Source organism: Pongo abelii, chromosome 2, assembly GCF_028885655.2.
Source record: "Pongo abelii isolate AG06213 chromosome 2, NHGRI_mPonAbe1-v2.0_pri, whole genome shotgun sequence".
NCBI classification, from domain to species: Eukaryota; Metazoa; Chordata; class Mammalia; order Primates; family Hominidae; genus Pongo; species Pongo abelii.
In genome coordinates this window covers 99,070,833-99,094,597 of record NC_085928.1, presented here as the reverse complement: position 1 = coordinate 99,094,597, position 23,765 = coordinate 99,070,833, and the positions used below count along the sequence as shown (strand labels likewise).

The window sequence follows — 23,765 nt, the reverse complement described above, 5'->3', positions numbered from 1 at the left end:
TGCTTTCTTTTAGAAGAAGATTTTGGTGTGATTTTGTTTGACATGGGTTTTAGCAGAGTAGGGTTTCAGGGTAGAGGTGCCTCCCAATAGCTGAGATGCACTGGCTCCTTCAACATGGTGACTTGCAGGGGACTGTGGGAAGTCTGTGGATGGGTTCTGCCATGTGCACTTTAATCCCCTTCTGTTTTCCAAAGGCTTTAGTAATCTCTTGTTAAATCACATGGTCTGGACTTAGCTGTGTGTCAGGGAATGAGAGATGGGCCTGGCTTCATATTTGGGGGAATAATAAGTGGCACAAGAAAAGTAACCTGGGCAAAGTTGGCTGCCACATGAAAAAGGAAAGTAGAGATTCTGGGAGAAATGTGTCTCTCAAGAGGAACCTGGAAAAAGGTGAGAATCCATAAGGTTAAGTAGGATCCTCATAATTTCAGTGTGGAAGGGAAATAGGATGCCTGATGCTGGGTGTTTATGAGGCAGGAGAGAGGCAGGTGGTTGTTACAGGCACAGACTAGAGGCAGATTTCCTGGTCCCCATCCTGACATCACTGCTTCCTACCCGTGTGGCTGTGGGCAAGTCACCTAACCTCTCTACTCCAGTTTCTGCATCTGTTAAAATGGAGATCATGGAAATACCTACCTCAAGAGGTTTAAGTAAGGCTTAAATTAGATAATGCATGTTAAGTAGGCGAAGCATTTGGCATAGCATCCGGAATGTCAGAAATGCTCAATAACTTTTATTATTTTATAATAGAAGTTAATAGAATTTAAATCTTTACCACTGCAACAGAAATAGGCATGACTGTGGGACTTCAGAAGGGAGTTAGGGAGAAGACAAGGGTCTCCTACCCTGCACACAATGCCTGACATATAGTAGATACTCAGTAAATTTTTCCCAGGTGATAAATCATGCAGAACAGCTCTTTAATATAGTGAGCTGGGACTCAGCTTCACTTACCAAGCCATTTTTCCAACCATTTTCTGAAATACCCAGTAGAAATAGTTCGATTATCTCTCTAGGTCTGTTAGGCCAAGATATATAAATAGACATTCTAGAATACAGGATATAATCAGATCAATTCTAGACTGTTACTACACACCCCTCTTAATTTGTATCCTGACCTGTACCCTTGCCTAGAGCCCCTACAGATACTGCTCTGGTTTGGCCTGTTTATGTCAGAGGGCACCCCATTAGCACAGGAGGATCTGTAATAATCATGAATGAAAGTATGGCATGCAGCTAGGGTAGCTGGCTTCCTTGCCAGACCCCATGTGAACATTCTGGGGTGATAAGGTCAAGGGGAAGATGTAGAGGTATAAGCAATAAACAGAGGCAAGATGCCACCATGTTCTCCACGCCATCCCCTGCCAGTGGCATGGGACAGGAGCTGGAGGTAAAGCAAGGGCTACTCTTTAGAAGACCATGAAGATAAATTTGCACACCATTCAATACCATAAAGAAGGGAAGGGAAGAGGGAGGAAGCAAACTTACTTTTACAAAGCCAGGCTATCACTAAAACATTTTTATGCACCTGTTGTATGTCCTACACACTCAATTGTCAGGAAGGTATTGTTGTCCTACTCCAAATGCATGAATAAATGGAGACTGCACACGTAGTGCAAGTCAGACAAGCACTGGGTTCAACTCTTGTCTACCTGTTCCCGAAGCCAGGGCTCTCTCATTGCTCTGTGTTGCTCTCATAGAAAGTTCAGTCATACAGACACTGTCACCTGGGCAGTCATTCTTTCTCCCACACTTTCCTCCCCACTCATCTGTGATCCTACCTCTCACTGTCTCATACTTATAAGGCACATGTAGTCATATGACCTTACAGTTTTGGCTGATTGTTATCAACCAAGTTTTTAACCCTTTGTATGCCATAAACTCTTTGAAGGCGAGGACCATTCCTTACTGAGAGATGTGTCCCCCTGAGAGCCTGTCATAGTACTTTCAAAATAGCAGGTGCTTAATAGGTAATTGTTATCTGAGTGGTGATACATTCAAATAAGTAATAATTATTGAGCTAATTGTCATTTTATGCCATGAGGTCCCATAAAACTGGATTGGATAATGAGACAGATAAAGGAATTATGGAATAGAAGCTATTCTCCCTTACCATGAGCCCCTATTCTGCATCTAAAATATATGAAACTTCGTCAGGGTAAAAGAGGAACAATCCTAAACCCCTCTGGGGAAGAAGGAGGGTGCCAGAACATGCAAAGTGGAATGTTCATTCTAAAGGGACTTGTCCAGGCCCTATTCTTTGGGAGAGGGTTGGGTGTGGGTCTTAGTTGACCTATGCGGAATATCTGGATTTTCACATGTAGATTTGGTTCTAGTAAGGATCACTGTAGATCCCAATTACAGTTATTGTGTGAAATTAAGTTGTATCTCTGAACCATACATGTTAATTATATTATCTCCAAATGTAGAGCTTTGATAGTTAAGGAAAAGGAGTTAGTATATTTTAAGTATCTGTTGTTTGCTGGACACTATGCTAGATGTATCTCATTTAATCCTTCAATAGCACTGGGAAGAAGATGTCATTTCCATTTTACATAGGAAAAAATGGAAGTTCAGAGAGGTTCTTGCTGCTAGGGAGTGAGTGGTAGAGCTAGGATTATGAACTGGCTCCTTCATGGAAGAGTGAGTCAGAGGTTGGCTGGATGGTGGTGGGGTGTTCAAAATAAAGCTGTGATCATTATGAAGAGCAAATGTGAAACAGGAATATGGATAACTTGTGATTAAGCACTGAAAACAATTATCCAATGATGGTGGGGCTTTTGTCCATATTGGAAGCATGTATTCCATGTATAAAATTTGAAAATACACATATACTATGATGCAGCAATTCTATTTTACATCTCAGTATTTACTGCAAAGTATTTATGGTGCAGAAAGACTTACAAAGGAGCATAAGATAGTATACTCAAGGATTTTTGTGGTAGCATTTCTGCAAAAGTGAAAAACAAAAAAAAAAACAACCAACTAAGCTAAGTCAACCAACCAAACAAAAATCCTTAAAGGTCTATTGATAAGAGAAATGAGAGGACAAAATTTTCAAGGAAATAACAAGAAAAATCTCTTAGTTCAGTAGGTCATGAGTTTTCAGATTGAAGGAGGCGTCAAGCTTCCAGCAAAATGAATACAAAATTACCCAAAACTAGGTACATTATCATAAAAAGTTTCAGAACACCACTATATTAAACAAAACAACACACACACACACACACACCCCTTCCCAAAAGCCCATGGAGAGAAAAATGATTCTTTTATAAAGGATCGGGGTTCAAAATGGCATTGGTCTTCCAAAAGCAGCACTGGGAGATTAGACAACAATTTAGCATTGCTGACATGCGTGACCACATTGAGATAAGGTAAATAGTTCTCTTGGAAAGTTTGGGAATAAATTATTGCTTGGTAGATGGAAGTCTAAAAATAGGAAAATGTGAGGCAATTATCAATTCCAAGAAAACCAAAAAGTTGTATAGGAAAAGTCATATAATTGACCAGGCATGGTGGCTCACACCTGTAATCCCAGCACTTTGGGAAGCCCAGGCAGGCCATCACCTGAGGTCAGGAGTTCAAGACCAGCCTGGCCAACATGGCGAAACCCCCTCTCTACTAAAAATACAAAAATTAGCCAGGCATGATGGTGCACACCTGTAATCCCAGCTACTCAGGAGGCTGAGGCAGGAGAATCACTTGAACCCGGGAGGTGGAGTTTACAGTGAGCCAAGAACATACCGCTGCACTCCACACTCCAGTCTGGGTGAAAAAGCGAGCCTCTGTCTCAAACAAAAAGAAAAAAAAAGAAAAAGAAAACATTATGTATTCATAGTACTATAAATGTCATCAATGAACAGCACTTACAATTATAATTTTAAAAATATTTAACTATACATTATTACTTTACTATATTGGTACATTGGAGAGAGGAAAAAATTCATGTATAGAATGGGATGAAGGTGGAAAGTGAACTAATTCTTTTTCTATTATAGAAAGTCAATCAATAATATCTAAAACTAAAAAAATCAAGCAATAGCAGTATATGTATATTATGTAGAACACCAGAAGAAATCATCTTTGTGGGAAGGGGATGCAGGGGTGAGTGGGGGAGCTGCGGAGAACTGCTGCTTTTATCTGAAACCCTTATCTGAAAGCCTTGCTGCTATTTGCCTTTTTAAACTATGTATGTCTATTACTTTGATTTAAAAAAACATAAACTAAAATGCAAATCTATTGAATGTTTATTAGAAACATTTGGAAAATAAAGATGAAAACAAAAATCATTTACCAAGACATAGCCACTGTTAGTACTCATACATATGATCTTCTAGTCTTATTTTCTTTCTAGCTAAACACACTTTGATGAGCTCACAGCATTTAAGTTTTGTAGGCTCTTTTTACTATTTGTCATTATATTATTAACACATTAACACATTCCTATACATTAAAACACATTTTGTAGATACCAGTTTTGATGGCTTTATAATATTCCAGTTTTGTGGTTGTGTGATTATTTAATGATTAATTTCTTTGTTGGACAGGTGCATTGCTTCAATCATTCAACAACATAAACAATGCTGTGATACATATCTTTATACATAAATTGTTGCTATTTTTGTCATTATTTCCTTATGATATATCCCCAGAAGTTTATAAGAATTCTTAAATTAGTATTTTATTAAAGGGCAAAATATGCTATCTTAGCAGAAAGAAGCAAGAAATATCCGAAGAGCTAATTAATTAAATTAACTCAGATTTCAATAATGGAAAGCATAGAAAAACATATCCAGGGACTAATAGGGCTTACTTTCTAGTGCAGGTTTTAGAAATATTGTTAAAGTACTTTTATGGTAATCTGGAAATAAATGTGCAGATTTTTAAAGGTAAAAAACTTACAGCTCATTGGCCACAATGTTTACCTCTGCAGAAGGCCTGGGACTAGAGATGGTCATCAAGAGAGCTTTAACTTTATCTAGAATATTTGAACATTTTACAAAAAGAATGAATTGAATTGCTATGTAATTTAAAATATTTATTTCTTTATACAGATCTCTCTTTTAAATGAATAAACTTTATTCCCTCTAGCCTCTAAGCATGGAAATAACTACTCATATCTTAAGGTGATTTACATAGTTGACAGAAGACTTTCAACTACCTTATTATTTATCACAGAATCCCTGTAAGCCAGGCATTATTATCTTTTAATCTGTAACGCAGATATACACCTTAGGCAGTATGGTTAAATTCTCAAACTTCCTTCTGCTGTAGAGCCTGATATTCAAGAAAATGGCCAAACCTTGTTTTCTAAACACCTTCCCTCTTCTGTTACCATACAGCTTATGTCTCGCTTCCTTTTTTTGAGAAAAAACCTACCTTCTCCACAGGGCTGTCCCTGAAGACACAACTCAAATGGATCTCCACTCACTCCCTCCCTCACTCATGTCTTTTTGGAGTGCTTATTACGTTCCAGACCCCATGCTAAGAGATGACAAAACTGCATGTTCAAGGCAGACAAAATCCCTGCTTTCCTTTGTGTGGCATGCATTCTCTTTAGGGAAGCAGAAAACAAAAGTTAGAAATATAAACAAAATGAAAATTAGTGCAATGAAGAATATAAACTAGAGTGATGTGTTAGAAACTGATGATTTAGGGGGAAAATTGCTTTAGATAACATGGTTAGAGCAGGCTTTCTAAGGAAGGGTCATTTGAGCAGAGACCGAAGGATGAGAAACAGCCAGGCATGAGGACAGATGTGGGCATAGGTGGTGGAATACAGAAGTAGGGAGCACGAAGACTAGAATGCAGAGAGGAGCTCATGGGTTCAAGTGACCAGAAAAAAAGGTAGTGACAATAATTGTACATAAATCAGACAGAAATTGATCATACCATGACCTGTTAAATATTTGTGTTTGCAATTGCACATGTAACAATTTTAACATCAGAGGCAGGCAAGAATGTTTATTAAGTATCTACTCAGGGATGCCCAACTGACAACCCCTGGGGATGCCACTTACCCTGTACTGATGTGAGTGAGGGTCCCTGCAGCTTTGTCATGTGGCAGTATTGCTGAACATTCTGCTAAACGCTTGACATGGATCGTCTCGTGGAATCTTTATAGCAACCCAGGGTGTAGATATTATGAGTGTCCCCACTTTAAAGAGAAACTGAGACTAGGTGAGCTTAGGTAACTTGCCCAAGGTTATATAACAGATTATGCAGCAGGCAAGCAGTAAAAAACATTTTTAACATAGGTGGTCTGACTTCAGAGCTATTCTGCTTCGTGGTCCCCATCTGCCATTGATGTTGCATCTCATGAAACTCATATAAGCTCTGTAAAGGCAATAAGCATGCATTCTACTGTTTGGTACAGCTGCAACACATTCAACAGAATGCTATACTCCTAATATATGCTGAATATTGCTTATTGATTGATTCTATGGAAAAAAATAAGTATTAAGTCACTCATGAATGTACAAAATCCAGAGAAAGCAGAAATCCTATGGCAATGGGTGAACTAATGATCTCATTGGTATACACTTTTGGGAACTCAACTAGAAACCCTTCCTCAGGGTCACTTACAACTCCTTTCCTTAGGAAATAACTCTAGGTCTGAAACTCAATCATTCTAAAATGACCTTGGATATATGAAATACAAATAACATCTTAAGATATTATTCTAATCAATTCATTGAGAATTAGGTAAGTAAGAATCTGAGAAGAAGGTTTTTGTGCTGCATGTTAACAGGGAAAAGAAGTCAACAAGACCTAATATTTCATCAATATCATTGGGCCACATCTAGGAAAGGTCAAGTTCATGGTGAACTTTTTCTCCATCTTTTAAAATAAAAAATAGTAAGACTCATGCCAGTGATCCCAGGACTTTGAGAGGCTGATGTAGGAGGAGCGCTTGAGGCCAGAAGTTTGAGACCAGCCTGTGCAACATTGTGAGACTCTGTCTCAAAAAAAAAAAAAAACTAAACATAGCAGGGTATGGTGGTGCACACCTGTAGTCCTAGCTACTAGGGAGGCTGAGGTAGGAGGATCATTTAAGCCCAGGGGTTCCAGGGTACAGTGAGCTACAATCGTGCCACTGCACTCCAGCTTATGTAACAGACCAAGACTCTGTTCCAAAAACAAAACAAAACAAAACAAAAAAAAGAAAGAAATTAAGGAAGAAGGCACATGTACATTTTGTGGCAGATAGATTCTTATGGTAGCAGCCCCACAATCTCTGCCTCCTGGTGTTCATGCCCCGTATGATTCCTTATCCTTGAATGTGGGAAGGAAGGAATCATGACTTGCTTCTAACCTATAGAATGTGGTATAGATGGCAAGATGTAAGTCATTATGTGTACATGATTACATGATTATATTAGATTGCAGCACCTGTATTGCACATGCGTTCTCTCTTTTTCTCTCCCTTCCCCTTCCTCTCTCTCATCTTTGCTCACTTTGAGGAGTCAAGAAACCATGCTGGGGAACCCCACACAGCACAGAACTACAGGCAGACTGTAGGATCTGATGACAGCCAGAAAGAAGCCCTCATCCTAGTTGCAAGAAACTGAATTCTGCCAACAACCTAAGTGAGCTTAGAAATAAATCCTTATCCATTCAAGCCTCAAGTGAGACCACAACCCCAGCCAAAGCCTTGATTGACATCATGTGAGACTCTAAGCAGAGGACCCAGTTAAGCCGTGATTGAACTCCTGACCCACGGAAACTGTGAGATGATAAGTGTATGTTGTTTTGTTGTTTTAAGCCACCAAGTTTGTAGTAATAGCACTACATAAAAATAGAAAACTAAACATTGTCCCATTGAGGGAATTCAAATTCGAGACACATCTTTGGAAACAAGCTATGTATGAGAAGGTATAAAACTGGAACCTTTGCCAGTGTATTGCTCATGCTGGAGATGAAGGTCAAAGGAAGCCATGCCCCCTGCCCTGTAGGACAGCCTTGACCTTTCTGAACCAGGATCCTTTTGCTCTCACTCTGTGGAAAGTGTTGAAATGTCAGCTGTGTTTGCATGTGTGAAGGGATCTTACACAGAGGGCCCATGTCTCAGAACATGCACGTGATGTTTTTACAGCAAAAATAATGTTGGTTTGCAGGACCTACATACGTCGAGTTTTACTAGAGCACAGAGGCCTTAGAAAAACCTCCCAACCCAGCAAGGTTGTGTTTTCTTTTCAAAGAAATACAAACCAAGCTTAATTTAAATCAATAGAGAAGGTAACAGTGATAAAAGGGGAAAAAAATTACCTAAGCACAGAATAACAAAAAAGAAAGTGGCAGTCAACATATATGAAACTGGGAGAGAGAAAATGCAACTAGAATTTAGGAGAAACTATTCGTTTTTCTCCTGGAAATGTGCTGATTTACCTTCCTGTTAGGAGGTCCTAGCCGAGTGCCTTTTCTTTGAAAGGGTAGCATGTACACTGTACACGCCAGCCACTTCCTTATTAAAGGTTCCTGTTCTCTTTCCAGCACCTGTAGCAAGAAGTGGGATGTTCCGGATTGGAAGAGAAACAGCAAAATGTTAGCAAAATAGTTTAAAGGAAAAGCTATAAGAGAAGATGAAAACAGCTTACAATGATCCAAAGGGAGGCATTAAGGCAAAGAGGAAATGTTAATGCAGGCTAAAGACAAGTCTGGGAAGAAAATGAAAAAATTCCCCTAATGGGTGATTCAAAAACAATCATAAGAATACTAATAGTTGAAAAAAACACCAGTAGAATTAAGCAAGAATACTGAAGATAATTTATTAACATATTGGCCTGGCACAGTGGCTCACACCTGTAATTCCAGCATTTTGGGAGGCCAAGGCAGAAGCTCGCTTAAGCGCAGGAGTTCAAGACCGGCCTGGTCAACATAGCAAGATGCCAATTCTACAAAAAAAAAAAAAAAAAATTACCCAGGCATGGTGGCACACACCTATAGTCCTAGCTACTAGGGAGGCTGAGGTGGAAGGATCACTTGAGACCAGGAGTTTAAGGCTGCAATGAGCTATTAACGTGCCACTGCACTCCAGCCTGGGTGACAGAGCAAAATTGTCTCTAATAAAAAATTATATTGGCTTCTTCACTGAGCTAAGTTTTCATTCATTTAACCTATATTAGCATACACTAGCTTTTATATTTCCTTCCAACCCTAGAAGGTAAATAATGTTATTAATCCCCATTTTACAGACAGGACTGAAAGAGGTTAACTTGCCTAAGTCACATGGATAGAAAGTAGAAGAGCTAAGTTTTGAAGTCAGAACTCTCTGATCCTAGTTTTCTCACATTTAATGCAAGAAATCTCAAGTTCTATGGTATAATAGAAAGAAAATGCAGGGCACTGTCTATGTTAAGAAATACCCATGTGCAAATGGGAAGAAACGTAATGAGTTATTCCTGGGGGCTGAGGTGCCAGCAACTGCAGAAAAGTGTCCCTGTGAGATGAGAAGAACAAAGGCACCCAAGACATGAGCAGAAGAAATGCTCTTGGAATAAAATAGAATAGTGGAAAATGGATCCCTTTTTCTTTGATTTAAAAATTACTCTTCTAACCATTGTGCCAATGTTTCATATAGTGAATCAAAGAGATGGCCTGTTGCAGAATCACCTGGGATCTTTGTTAAAAGTGAGATCCCTGCACCCTGATTCAGATCATTTATGTAACGAGTTATTCCTGGAGGCTGAGGTGCATGGCAATATCCCTGAGAGATGAGTAGAACAAAGGCACCCAAGACATGAATGGGAGAAATGCTCTCGGAATAAAACAGTCAGAATAGTGGAAAACAGATCCTTTGTTCTTTGATTTAAAAACTACTTTTTGTAGTTTTGTGTCTGCGATGATTAATACTGAGCGTCAACTTGATTGGATTGAAGGATGCAGTATTAATGCTGGGTGTGTCTATGTGGGTGTTGCCAAAAGAGATTAACATTTGAGCCGGTGGGCTGGGGAAGGCAGATCCACCCTTAATCTGGTGGGCACAATCTAATCGGCTTCTGGCAAACATAAAACAGGCAGAAAAACACGAAAAGAGAGATGGGTCTAGCCTACCAGCCTATATCTTTCTCCCATGCTGGATGCTTCCTGCCCTCAAACACTGGACTCCAAGTTCTTCAGTCTGGGGACTCAGACTGGCTCTCCTTGCTCCTCAGCTTGCAGACAACCTATTGTGGGACCTTGTGATTGTGTAAGTTAATACTTAATAAACTCCTCTTCATATACATAATACATTCTATCTATCTATCTATCTATCTATCTATCTATCTATCTACCTATCTATTAGTTCTGTACCTCTAAGAGAACTCTGACTAATGTAGATTTTGGTACCAGGAGTGGTTCTAGAGGAACAGAATATTAAGGATAGAGTTCTTTAATTGATTTTGGGGTTTTTGGAGTTGGCTGCTTAATATGATTAGACCCAAAAATGCTAAGGACTCTACTTCTAATAGTATAGAAAACACTGATAGTCCTTGGCATGAGCTCTTTAGAGAGTTATGCAAAATAAATGCATTTGACACTCCTGATTCACCGCTTGCAAAAGGCAAGGAGTTTAGTGACTCTATGCTACCTTTGACCATATGTGGAGAACCAAGGAACATAATGAAGCTGGTTGGTTGCTCCTAAGTTCAGTGGATAAAGTGATTAAAGAAAATGATAAACTCAGGGATTCTGTCTCTTGGCTTTAGAAGCAGATACTGAACCTCAAATCTGCTAAGACTGCCCTGAGTGAGAGTCTTATCTCCTGTAGAGAAAGAGCTGAAATTGTGGAAAAACAGACACAAGTTCTTATCATATGAGTGGCTGATCTGCAATGAAAGATGTATGCATAGCCTTGCCAGGTGTCTACTGTTAAAGTGAGAGCATTGATTGGAAAAGAATGGGACCCTGCAACTTGGACTGGGGACATGTGGGAGGACCCTGATGGAACTGGGGACACTGAGTTTGTAAACTCTGATGAAACTTTTTTGCCAGAAGGAACAGCTTCCCCATCCCCAGTAGTGGCAACATCCCTTCCCTGACCCATGGTGCCATCAGCCTTTCCACCTTTGTCTGAGGAGATAAACCCTGTGCTGCCTGAGGCAACAGTGATGGCCTCCCCTGAGGCACTTGCCAGGCAAGATAATGTTGATTCTCCTCAGGAGCCACTTCCAACACCCCTGTTTGCTTCTAGACCTATAACTAGACTAAAGTCCCAGCGGGCCCCTGGAGATGAGGTTGAGAGTGTGACCCATGAGGCAGTACACTACACTTGAAAATAACTGTTTGAGTTCTCTAATTTATATAAATAGCAATCTGGAGAATAGCCATGGGAACGGATATTAAGGGTATGGGACAATGGTAGAAGGAACATTGAGTTGGATCAGGCTGAATTTACTGATTTGTGCCTACTAAGTAGGGACTCTGCATTTAATGTTGCAGCTCAGGGAGTTAAAAAAGGTTCTTACAGTTTATTTGCTTGGTTAGCTGAAATACGGATTAAAAGATGGCCCACTGTGAGCAAGCTGGAAATGCCCGATCTCCCTTGGTTTAATGTAGAGGAAGGGATCCAAAGGCTTAAGGAGATTGGGATGGTGGAGTGGATTAGTCACTGTAGACCTACTCATCCCAGCTGGGAGGGTCCAGAAGATATACCCTTGACTAATGTCTTGTTAAATAGATTTGTGAGGGCAGCACCTGCATCTTTGAAGAGCCCTGTAATTGCTCTTCTCTGTATGTCAGATCTAATGGTGGGAACAGCAGTCACTCAACTACAAAATTTAAATACAATGTGAATAATTGGATCCTGAGGTGGCAGAGGCCAAGTGGCATCACTCAACCATCAAAGGCAAGGTGGATGTAGCTACCATAATGGACAGCAGAGGCAAAATGGCAATCAGAATAGTCTGACTCGTGTAGAGCTCTGGCTTTGGCTAATTAATCACAGTGTTCCTAGAAGTGAAATTGATAGGAGCCTACTGCATTCCTACTTAAATTATACAAACAGAAAACTTCTAGGTCGAATGGACAAAAGACTAATTTGAATTATAAACACAGAGAATCACAGCCTCTCAATCAATTTCCAGACTTGAGCCAGTTTACAGACCCAGAACCCGTTGAATGAAGAGGAAGCTGGATACCCTTGAGAAAGGACACCACTACGTTACTGACAATTTATGCAGTGAATCTTTCTCCCATCCTTCCCCAAGGAGACCTCCAGCCTTTTACCAGGGTAACTGTGCATTGAGGAAAGGGAAATTATCAGAAATTTGGGGGAATACTGGACACTGGCTCTGAGCTGACGTTGATTCCAGGGGACCCAAAATGTCATTGTGGTCCTCCAGTTAAAGTAGGGGTTTATGGGGGTCAGGTAATTAATGGAGTTTTAGCTCAGGTCTGACTTACAGTGGGTCCCCGGACTCATCCTGTGGTCATTTCCTCAGTGCCAGAATGCATAATTGGCATAGACATACTTAGCAGCTGGCAGAACCCCACATTGGCTCCCTGATTGGCAGGGTGATGGCTATTACGGTGGGAAAGGCCAAATGGAAGCCATTAGAGCTAACTCTACCTAGAAAAATAGTAAGTCGAAAACAATATCACATCCCTGGAGGGATTGCAGAGACTAGTGCCACCATCAAGGACTTGAAAGATGCAGGGGTGGTGATTCCCACCACATCCCCATTCAACTCTCCCATTTGGCTTGTGCAAAGACAGATGAATCTTGGAGAACGACAATGGATTATCATGTGCTTAACCAAGTGGTGACTCCAATCGCAGCTGCTATACCAGATGTGGTTTCATTGCTTGAGCAAATTAACACATCTCCTGGTACCTACTATGCAGCCATTGACTTGACAAATGCCTTTTTTCTTCATTCCTGTCCATAACGCCCACCAGAAGCAATTTGCCTTCAGCTGGCAAGGCCAGCAATATACTTTTACTGTCCTACCTCAGGGGTATATCAACTTTCCAACTTTGTGTCATAATCTTATTCAGAGAGACCTTGATTGCTTTTTCACTTCCGTAAGATATCACACTGGTCTGTTGCATTGATGACATTATGCTGATTGGATCCAGTGAGCAAGAAGTAGCAAACACACAGGACTTATTGGTGAGACATTTGCATGCCAGAGGAGGGGAAATAAATCTGATTAAAATGCAGGGAGCTTCTACCTCAGTAAAATTTCTAGGGCTCCAGCGGTGTGGGCCTATTGAGATAGTCCCTCTAAAGTAAAGGATAAGTTGCCGCGTTTGGCTCCTCCTACAACCAAGAAAGGGGCACAATGCCTAGTGGGCCTATTTGGATTTTGGAGGCAACACATTCCTCATTTGAGTGTGTTACTCTGGCCCATTTATTGAGTGACCTGAAAGGCTGCCAGTTTTGAGTGGGGTCCAGAAAAGGAGAAGGCTCTGCAACAGGTTCAGGCTGCTGTGCAAGCTGTTCTGCCACTTGGGCCATATAACTCAGCAGATCCAATGTTGTTTGAGGTGTCAGTGGCAGATAGGGATGCTGTTTGGAGCCTTTGGCAGGCTCCTACAGGCGAATCACAGTGGAGGCCACTAGGATTTTGGAGCAAGGCCCTGCCATCCTCTGCAGATAACTACTCTCCCTTTGAGAGACAGCTCTTGACCTGTTACTGGGCTTTTGTGGAAACTGAACATTTGACTATGGGCCATCAAGTCACCATGTGACCTGAACTGCCTATCATGAACTGGGCGCTCTCTGACCCCATCTAGCCATAAAATGGGTCGTGCACAGCACCATGTTTCATCTAGTGAATCAAAGAGACGACCTGCAGCAGAGTCACCTGGGAACTTTGTTAAAAGTGAGATCCCTGCACCCTGGTTCAGATCCTTTGTAACAAGCATTGACTTGGATACACACTAAAGCTAGAGAAAGATTCTGCACTGGTATGTAAGCTGGGGAATGCTACTTACTAGGAGTGATGGCCATAGTAACGAGGTATGTTTTAGTAACACTGATAGGAAGCTTAGCTCACTGGGGGACCAAAATCACATATTTGCCTGACCTAAATCCATGGCACAGGCAAAGTAAAGAGGAAGAAGAAGGAGGAGTAGAACAAGGAGGATGAGGAGAGAGAAGAAGGAGGGAGGAGGGGAAGAAGGAGAAGGAGGAGGAGAAGGAGAAGGAAGAGAGGAATAAGTTGACATCACCTGTCCTTTCATTCCTACCATAAACAAATGAACGAAGGAATGAATGGGACATGCTGTAAGCTGACAACATGTGCCCCTGGCCTGGTCTCCCTGGATGAAGCTGTAGTGAGTGGAGATGAGCACAACATCAGCACTGCCAAGTGTCTACAGCTAGAGCAGGAACATGGCTGATGGAGATAATGCATCACCAGTGACCAAGACAAAGGGAAGTCTGAATGGACTGTCAGTTTGGGGAACACCTGTAAGATGCCTGAAATTTGAGATTTCTGTAACCAAAAGATCTATATTCTCAGGATCTGTATTCAGGTTGTTCTGCATACAGCATGACTTCTGGGAAGAATGTTAGGGGTGGGCTGCTCAGGAGGTTGTGGCCTGCCTTCTCTGCATCTCTCAGCTAGACAAAAGGCATAGGACATTGGATTTCACCCTCTTTACTTTTATGCTTTCTGGTGAAAGGGCAAAAAGTAGACCGCAGATGAACCCAAGAGATGACTCACTATGGAATGCTTTTCCTTTCTATCATCTCTGAAGAAAGGCCTTTTATCCCAGCATCTCTCTTACTGCAGACCATTACCCGAATACCTGCAGCTCCTCTTCTTCTAAAGGCATCCTTGCAGTGTGTTCACTGTCATTACTCTTGACAACAGACATGAGACTGAGAATGATATTTCTAAAAATAAAATGGTTCCACGATTGCACTGCTTGTCCCAGAATCACACTATCTCCTGAAACAGAGCCGGAACACCATTCATAGCAACTCCGTTACTGCCAGGAGATTTGTTTTCAATGCACCTGACAAGCCACATGCGATTCATCGTCAAAGCCTACTTGTCAGGGGAATAAATACCAAGTGTCAGAACTTCCTGAGAAATCTAGTGATGGAAAAGCCTTTAAGGATGAACAAATTAAATTCTGTTCTAACACCGGCAACAGAAGGAAAGCAAAGTGAAGAGGTGCAGAGGAGTAATTCCAGGTCCAATTTTGGATAAGGCTGAAGATGAGTTACGCTGTTAATGCAAAACAGATACACAAAGCTTTTTCAGACAGCAGATGCCCAGGAAAAGGAGGCTGGTCTGGGAATGTCTTGCAGCCAGGAGGGGCCCTTTGCTTCTGACAATTAGATAATTTTTCATGAAAACATCAATCCCTAGAAGTTCACTGTAGAATCATCTTTGCACCCATTTTTGCCACCTGTGTCCTGGGGTCATTTCTCCAGGCTTCTTATCCCAGGGCTAACATGTGTGCATTCTAATTTCCTCATCTTGTTTTCACCTCTGCATTTCTCTCTAGTGCTGTCAAACCAAACAGTTATGCTCTAGATGACCACTCAGTACTTCAGGCTGGAGGCTTCTCCAAGCCAACATGTTAGAGGAGCTCTAGAAATCTAACAGTGTAATGTTTCCATTAAATATTGAATCTTGCCCTGTAGGGATGGAGCCTAGAAATTCATAAATTATGTAATCTAAGGGCTTTGCTGATGACTGATAAAATCAAATTAGCTGCTTTGGGATAAGGATGAATTTGAAACAGAATTTCCTCCTTTGAAGAGACAGTGACAAATCTCTTTGATGGGTCTGCATGTCAAGGTTTTTTTTTTTTTTTCTGGTAGAAAATTTACCAGAATCTTTTCTTAGGCAAAGTAAATGAGACTGGCTTAGGTTATGAACTAGATTTTTTCCCAAAAAATGTTTATTTTTGTTATATTATTAAAGCCATACCCACCCATACAAATTTTGTTTTTAAAAGCAGGAAAAAAATTCACCCATAATTCTAACAGTCCAATAAAACCTGACATTTAGAGCATCTCCTTTCAGGCATGTTGTTGTATAATCATGCATATTTCTATAGAATTGAAGTCATATAATATGTAGATACACATATACGCACATATATATGAATATTTATTCTATATATTAATTAAAACCTGATTCTTAATGGCTGTAAAATATTTCATATTCTGTTTCAATTTTTGATTACCGCTTTATGATACTTACTCCACCAAAGGTACAAAGAGTTTTAAGTAGCTTAACATACATTACCAGATTATGTTCCATAAATTCTGATTCAATTAGTAATCCAGCCAGTAATATATGGACTTTTAATTTCCTTTTTGGGGTTGGGCACTGTATTAGTCTGTTTTCACGCTTCTGACAAAGACATACCCGAGACTGAGTAATTTATAAAGAAAAAGAGGTTTAATGGACTCACAGTTCCATGTGGCTTGGGAGGTCTCACAATCACGGTGGAAGGCAAAAGGCACATCTTACCTGGCAGCAGGCAAGAGAGAAAATTAGGATGAAGCAAAAGGGTCTCCCCTTGTAAAACCATCAGATCTCATGAGACTTGCTACCACAAGAACAGTATGGGGGAAACCACCCCCACGATTCAATTATCTCCCACTGGGTCCCTCCTGCAACATGTGGGAATTATGGGAGCTACAATCGAAGATGAGATTGGGTGGGTACAGAGCCGAATCGTACGAGGCATTAAAAACTTGTAACAGAATTCACTTAATACATGTCAATACTTTCCAAAATATTTACTAATTTGTTAGGTGAAAACAGTGTCTCATTGCTCTTTGAGCCGACTCATGACATTTATTGCTTTTTAGGCTTTGAAATTACTTTTTTATTTTTTAAATTGAAGTAATGCATGAACAGTTTTGCTCTGTTCTGCTTCACCCTGGTTGTATAATTTCCTAACTCACTACGTGAGTAATTATGACTGGTGTAACCAAGAGTATGTGTTTTGAAGTAAAAATATGTTACTTGTTGTAACCAGAATAATTCCCTAGTCACACACGATCCAGTACTAGCGTGGTTTCTCATTAAACAAACAGGACAGCAGGCAAGATTAATAGTTTTAAAACATATATCTACCTTTAGTCTTCTCTCTTAGAGAACATTGTTTTAAAGATCCAGTTTGTTATCCATGCTATTACTTTTTAAAATTCCTTTGCTTTATTTATGTATTTTTCAATCATCACTGCTTAAAACCTTCTTACTCACTTTCCCCTCTCTTCATCACACACTGCATCCAACATCTCACACCACTTAGTCCTTGCCTTGTGTGTCACAGCCCCTTTCCTCTCAGCCCTCCTGTCTTACATTCCTCTATCCCTACTTTAAATTTGGAATCACTAAAGTCTAGAATCAGGTTGCCAAAGAATGCACTCTGGCTGGTAAAATGATCAGACACCCACATGCACACTGATACATCTTTTCATCACACTGGCTTTTTGAACCCTACTAGCTGTCAATATATAAACGAGGCTTTGCAGCTCACCATCATCATTTGCACAATACAGTCCTGACTCAAATTGAGTTAGCACTGGTCAATGCCCACAAGAGTAAACAGTTAAAAAGTAATTATTTGGTGCCCACCATGTTCAAGGTATTGTGCTACATGCTCAAGAAGCAGGAATAAGTTGCAAAGATGAAGATTATCTGGTTCCTGCTTTCTAAGTACCTTCAGTTGGAAAGATGAAAAACATAAACATGGGGAGAAAAACCCTACCTGTCAAAATAAAAGGTAATAACGATGAAATTAAAGAGACATATGTTTGAAAAATAATAGCCACTAGACTAGTGCAACCAAGACTGCAACACATATTCTCCCATCCTTTTTTTTCAAACAAGATACATCCATCCCAAATTGAAAGATATGGCAGTAAGGTCTCCAGCTTCCAACTTTTCAATGTAGTCTGGGTCTAGAGAAGGTGGCCTTAAATTTTGGATTCACCAAATGTGGTTTTGCTATCATGAATAGAGTTGCTACATGGTCTACAATGGAAGAAGCGCCCATTTCATCTGTTGTTTATTGAGTGTTGGAGGCACTGTGCCATCCACTGTGGATAGCTGTGCACACAACAGAGATGGCCCTTGCTTTCCAGCAGTTTCCAGGTGGTGTATTTTGTGAACTGGCCTCAATATTAGCTCTGGTTGACCTTGTTTTCCCTTTGCCTAATCTTTCTTCCTCACTTCTAAGTCTTTAGCTTTTTCTGTGTTGTATGTTTCTTTGTAAGATGCCATAAATTCCTAACACAAAACTGAATATAAACAAATAATGAATGTTTCCAGTTAGTCATGTGCCAGCATTTTTTGCCTTGTACTTGATCAGCTACTTGAGGACAAGGACTCTGTCTCCTTCATTAGAACATAGTATTTATCTTTATGTTTGTCTTCATACTCAGCACTGGATGTGGTATAGTACTCAACAAATATTTGTAGATATAATTTGTCCCACTATAACAGTCTCTTTCTTTTTTTTTTCTTTTTGAGACGGAATCTCACTCTGTCTCCAGGCTGGGGTGCAGTGGCATGATCTTGGCTCACTGCAACCTCTGCCTCCTGGGTTCAGGCGATTCTTTCCTCAGCCTCTCAAGAAACTGAGGCTACAGATGCGTGCCACCATGCCTAGCTAATTTTTGTATTTTTAGTAGAGACAGGGTTTCACCATATTGCCCAGGATGGTCTCGATCTCTTGACCTCGTGATGCACCCACCTCAGCCTACCAAAGTGCTGGGATTACAGGCATGAGCCACTACGCCCAACTGATGGGTACTGCCCTTGATTAAAAAAAAAGTTCTGTAATCACTTAGGCAAGGGGTGATGAACTAGCCTAAGTAAAATATTTGCACCGGAAGTATTGGGTTTTTACAAAAATCTGCTGGATTATGAGTAGATAAAAGCCACCCAAAACTGATAACTTGACTTTCCAGGAAAAAAATACTTGCTCAATAGTTCATTATTATCACTGAGAACCAAGATAAAAATTGTCTCACTGAGAGACACTTTTGTTACAGACTCTCACTGAAGCTCAGAATCAGGATGAAAAATAGGACTGTTGTAGAGGTAAACCGAGTAATTCTATCTTGCCCAGTTTCCATTTGACACCCAAAGAGAAAAAAATTAGGAATAAAAAGGTTTGCTTTTTCTTTGGAAATGATCCTTCCCTGGTCTGACTTAGCAGGGAACACTGCTATCTAATGAAGCAATGTGGAGTGGTCAGCAATGAAAGACAATGTCTATAAGACTTCTCCTTTGGGTCTGGCCCGTGATGGGCACTTTGTGATGTAATTACTGACAATAATATGATGGTTGTTTACCCAGGATGTGATCACCACGGCATCCATCTAGTGAGTATGAGTGGGCATTTCTCCTGTCAGTGAGGGAGACAGAAGAATGATGGGGAGGCACAAATGAACAAATATACCAAAGAAGAATTCTGGCTCTAGAAACTGGGAAGGAGCTTGTGGAGAAGGCCTTGGAGGTTGAGTGAGTCAAATAGCCAGGCAGAGAGAGAAGGATGGGCGTTAGTGCAGGAGCGGGAAGCCATGAGTACCGAGGCCTGGTGATGGAAAATGTGCTCAGCTTTTGGTTAGGCAGGTTGTATGGATGGACCATTGAGGTGACGTCGAAAGACCAAAGTATCAATATATTTTGAGACATATGTGTGACTGAATTGCATGCTCTGGTTCCTCACAGATGTTTAGAGCCCCATACAGCCAGAACCAGGCCACGGTGCTTATCTCATGCATTTCTTGAAAATGAGAAGCCCTGGGGGGAATCACATTTAAGTACGCTCCCTCCCCTGTCTTCCCACCCCCCATCTAAGCTAGGACAGTTTCTACACACCTCCTGGGAACGGGAGAACTAACACTGTTATCTCATTCATGTGGACAAGTGGTTCTTAAGATACAGTCGCTGAAATCCTAAGGTTCCTTTGAAAATGCCTCATGTTCCTTTGAAAAACAGTGTAAAATAAAATGGGGAGGGAGTGGGAGCAAACACCTATTCCCCATGTCAAAGACAGCAGGTCAGCGTTGGTCTGTTTTATGTATTAGTCCTTTGCATAATGTTTTCTCTGAAAAAAAAAAAAAAAGGATTCTATGCCACCAAAACAAACAAACAACAATAAAACATTTTTATATCTGAATATTTTGAAAACCACAGCAAACTTGTGGGGTTGAGGGGAGGGAAGAGGGAAGAAAAGAGACAGGAGAGGTGAGTGCAAAAAGGAGGGATGTGAAAGGCCAGGTATCGATGTCAATTGCCAGAATGATTACTTTTGTAAAACAATAGGAATTGATTTAAATTTGCATACGCAGAGGAGGGAAGTTCCAAATCTATAGCTAAATGTAACTTGGAATTTTAAGACTTTCACCTTCTGAAAGAAATGGAAGAATCTACTGCATGGAAATATGGGAGAGAGAAGACGCATTTCTCTTGGCTTGGGCAAGCTGTAAATAGGCAAACTTCAATAATAATAGTATCTATAATTTATTAAGATAATTATTATTTTAATCCATATTTCTTTCAAATAAGGAAACAAGTCTCAGAAAGTTAAGTAACATTCTACAAATCTCACAGTTGGCAATAATAATAATAGGGGTAATTAATAAACTTAGAGATGGCTGATGGAGATCATGTAACATGTTTCCAACTGCTCCAAGTCCAATTTCAAGAGCAAACACTGGCTATGGGACCCAAGATCATTTGGTTATATTGGAAAATTCCACAGGAAGAACTTCATCATCCACCACAGCTACTGAAATCTTTGGATCTTTTGTTTTATGACTGTTATCTCCTGTCTCCTATCCCCCACGTGGACTACAATATGGTTTTTAAAGCCTTGAGATGAATGAGATATGTCAAGCTTTTATATGAAAAAAAAGTGTGGTTAATGGGGTTGTAATTACATCTTAATTATTATCAAAAATTTATCTTTATACCAATCACCCTCAAAGCTTCAAATAAATATATTAAAACTTTTATCTTAAAAAAGGTTATTTGTAATCAAATATTCTATTCCATATAGTTCAGAGCAAATATCTATTTAGTTCTTTTTTACCCCTAATCTCTTAGTCTCAGCTAACTCATTTTTTAAATGGACATAATCAGGCCTGCTTCAAAGAGTGGTACAGCAATATTAATGTACATGTCTTTCTCCTCTACCTGATTATAAAGTTCCTGAATGAAGCAGTTGTCTCATTGAGTTAATAAATTATTTCACTAGATTGAAGTTGTTGTTTTACAGGTACTGCCTGTAAGGTTGGCTCCCCAGGGTTTAAGGTCACAGCAGTTTCATAGCTGAGCACTGATGGGGCACACAGCTCTGATCATGGTAAGGAGCTGTGGTCAACAGGAAGAAAGATGAGACAATAGCACAACAGGGAAGGAGGAAGGGAAGCAGGAAGGAGGCATAAGTACACAAGAACCTACATGGACAAACAGAGCAAAAGAGCAAATGATGACTGTCAATGGCAAGATCCTCTCTCATCTCAATTGTTCTTGTGCTGTTATCACCATGGAGGTTTCTCTGCCTTCAGCATCCTCCAGGCTCCTCTCAGGCTCTGCAGGCACCTCTTTTCCATCTCCTCCTGCTGCCCTAGGCTGAGCTGAATTCAGCTTCTGTGCATTCTGCACTTTACATGCTTCCTTCTCCTTCTGATCTGTATCTGTGAATTCCTGCCACATGGAGGAAGCCCCATCAGTGCCTGTTCAAAGGTTCTGCACCTCACTCAGATTCAGGGAGGAAACTGAGGAGAATATACCTCCTGGGAGTGATCTTGCATCATCTAAGTTCTATGCAACTGACACACAGTAAACTGTTTGAAATAAGTCTTGGTAACATCTTTTATCATTGTTCAGAATAGCTACAAGTGAATGTTAAAAGCCTTCTTTTGCTAGCTGCACTGTGAAGTGGTTTAGTCTGAACAGAATTGAAGCACACATCTCAGGGATGTTTGTGGAGAGTACTGAGTCATTTTAATGAAAGTCACCTTCTAGCTCCAAAGGCCCTTGTCCAGCTGGTCTGCTAGCCCAGGAATTCTCTGCAAGTTGGCAAGAACAAAACCTCGTTGGCCTTGAGCTGTAGTCCAGTTGAATCCTTGTGTGTTAATTGCATGTCAAACGGCAGCAAGGAAGGCAGGGAGAGGGGCTGAGCACTGTTTATTGGTTATTCGAAGCTGAAACACTTTTCATACAAGTCCTATAGATTTCTCTCGGTCTGCCTTACTGACAGGGTAGGTAGGACCCAATCAAGTCACTGCCTTCATTACTGCATCATTCTCAAGCACTTTACTTGTGACAATGTCCAAGTCTTGGCAATATTTAAACAAACAGCAGTATTAGGGCGGGGCCATAAAGAACTTGGCTCAAGCCTCCTTTGTATATGGGGGAGGAGCTCATGATGGGGGAGGGGGGTTGCTAATCTGCAACTACAGTGATACGGATATATTTAGAAGGCCCAGGGGTTATCCAACCACATAGAATTGAGTCTAAAGGGACTTTGAGCTGTTAATTGTCAAATTCCCTTTCAGAGGAAAACCTTTAGGAATAATTTCCCTTGGGTTGCTCTTTAAAGTAGAAAGTCTGTTTAGAACAGGATTTCTCAACCTTTGCATTACTGATGTTTAGGGCCAGATAATGCTTTGTTGTGGGAGGAGCGGGGCATTGACCTGTGCATTATAGGATATTTAGCAGCTTCCCTGACCTTCACCCTTTAGGTGCCAGTAGCATCCCCACTCTTCAGTAGTGACAACCAAAAATGTTTCCAGACATCCCCAAATATTCCATGGGGAGCAAAATTGCCACCAGTTGAGAACCACTAGTCGAGAAAATAGCAATGCTTATGTCCAGCTATGAAATGAAACACAGAGCTTAAACTTCACACCAAATAGTTTGAGCTACCTGGATTCCCAGTCTAGTTGTGCTTTTATAAGACTTCAAACCGGTTACATTTATACCTAAGTCTAAAGCCAGATCACCAAATCATTCTAAGCTATCCAAGGTCATTGGATACAACAGACTCAGTGTCTCCCTAGGGGCAATGTTGGCATATATGAGAATAGCTTTTGCAGGCTCATCTACTAAATCAATAAATATTTATCAAACAATATGTCAAGTTGTGGGGTTTTGAAAAGATCTCCCTGAAACTTCTAGGAAGATAAAGCCCCTTTCCCATCTAAAAGGAAAGAAAAACCACAACAATATTTTTTTTAACTGCCAAGAAATTAGCTCTTCTGCACTGTTTCTGGACAATTTTGTCAACTTTTATCCTTGGACTCAAAACCTCCCCCTGCCTGTTCAGGGGTTCACTCTCTCATCAACTTGATGCTTTGCAGTTATCATAATTGATAGCCTTTCCCCAGATAGCTGGGTCCAGAAAGCCAAAAACAGAGGGAAAACCATTGAATGAATGCCTACCATCTGCCAGATACTCTTCCAAGCATTTCACACACACTAAGAACACCTCTGATCAAAAGTAAGTATTAGACAAGCTCATAGACAAAGAAACTGTAAATGCAATCCTGAGAAATAGGAGAAAAAAAATACACGCAAACTGAGATCACCACCTGAGTTGGCAGAGGAAGGATATTAAATAAGGAGGTCAACAAATAAATTATTTTCCATATATGCCTACAATTTAGGGTTATAGTAGGACTTTGGGAACTCAGGGAGGGTAGGAGGTGGAGAGGGATAAAAGATCACCGCTAAAGAACTTACTCATGTAACCAAATATCACCTGTTCTCCAAAAACCTATGGAAATAAAAAATTTTAAAAATATATTTTAATAATCTGGGAAGTGACCTTTTGCCCTTAAA

At 40.5% G+C, this 23,765-nt stretch overlaps 1 long non-coding RNA gene across 1 annotated transcript in view; it reads right to left on the bottom strand.

Annotated features, from left to right (window-relative positions):
• LOC134761011 (uncharacterized) overlaps window positions 1–23,765 on the bottom strand; it is a 231,232-nt gene that overhangs the window by 196,455 nt on the left and 11,012 nt on the right. The window contains exon 2 of the long non-coding RNA XR_010139197.1: window positions 16,366–16,424. This is a non-coding gene — a long non-coding RNA (uncharacterized LOC134761011). The remainder of the gene's footprint in view (window positions 1–16,365; window positions 16,425–23,765) is intronic.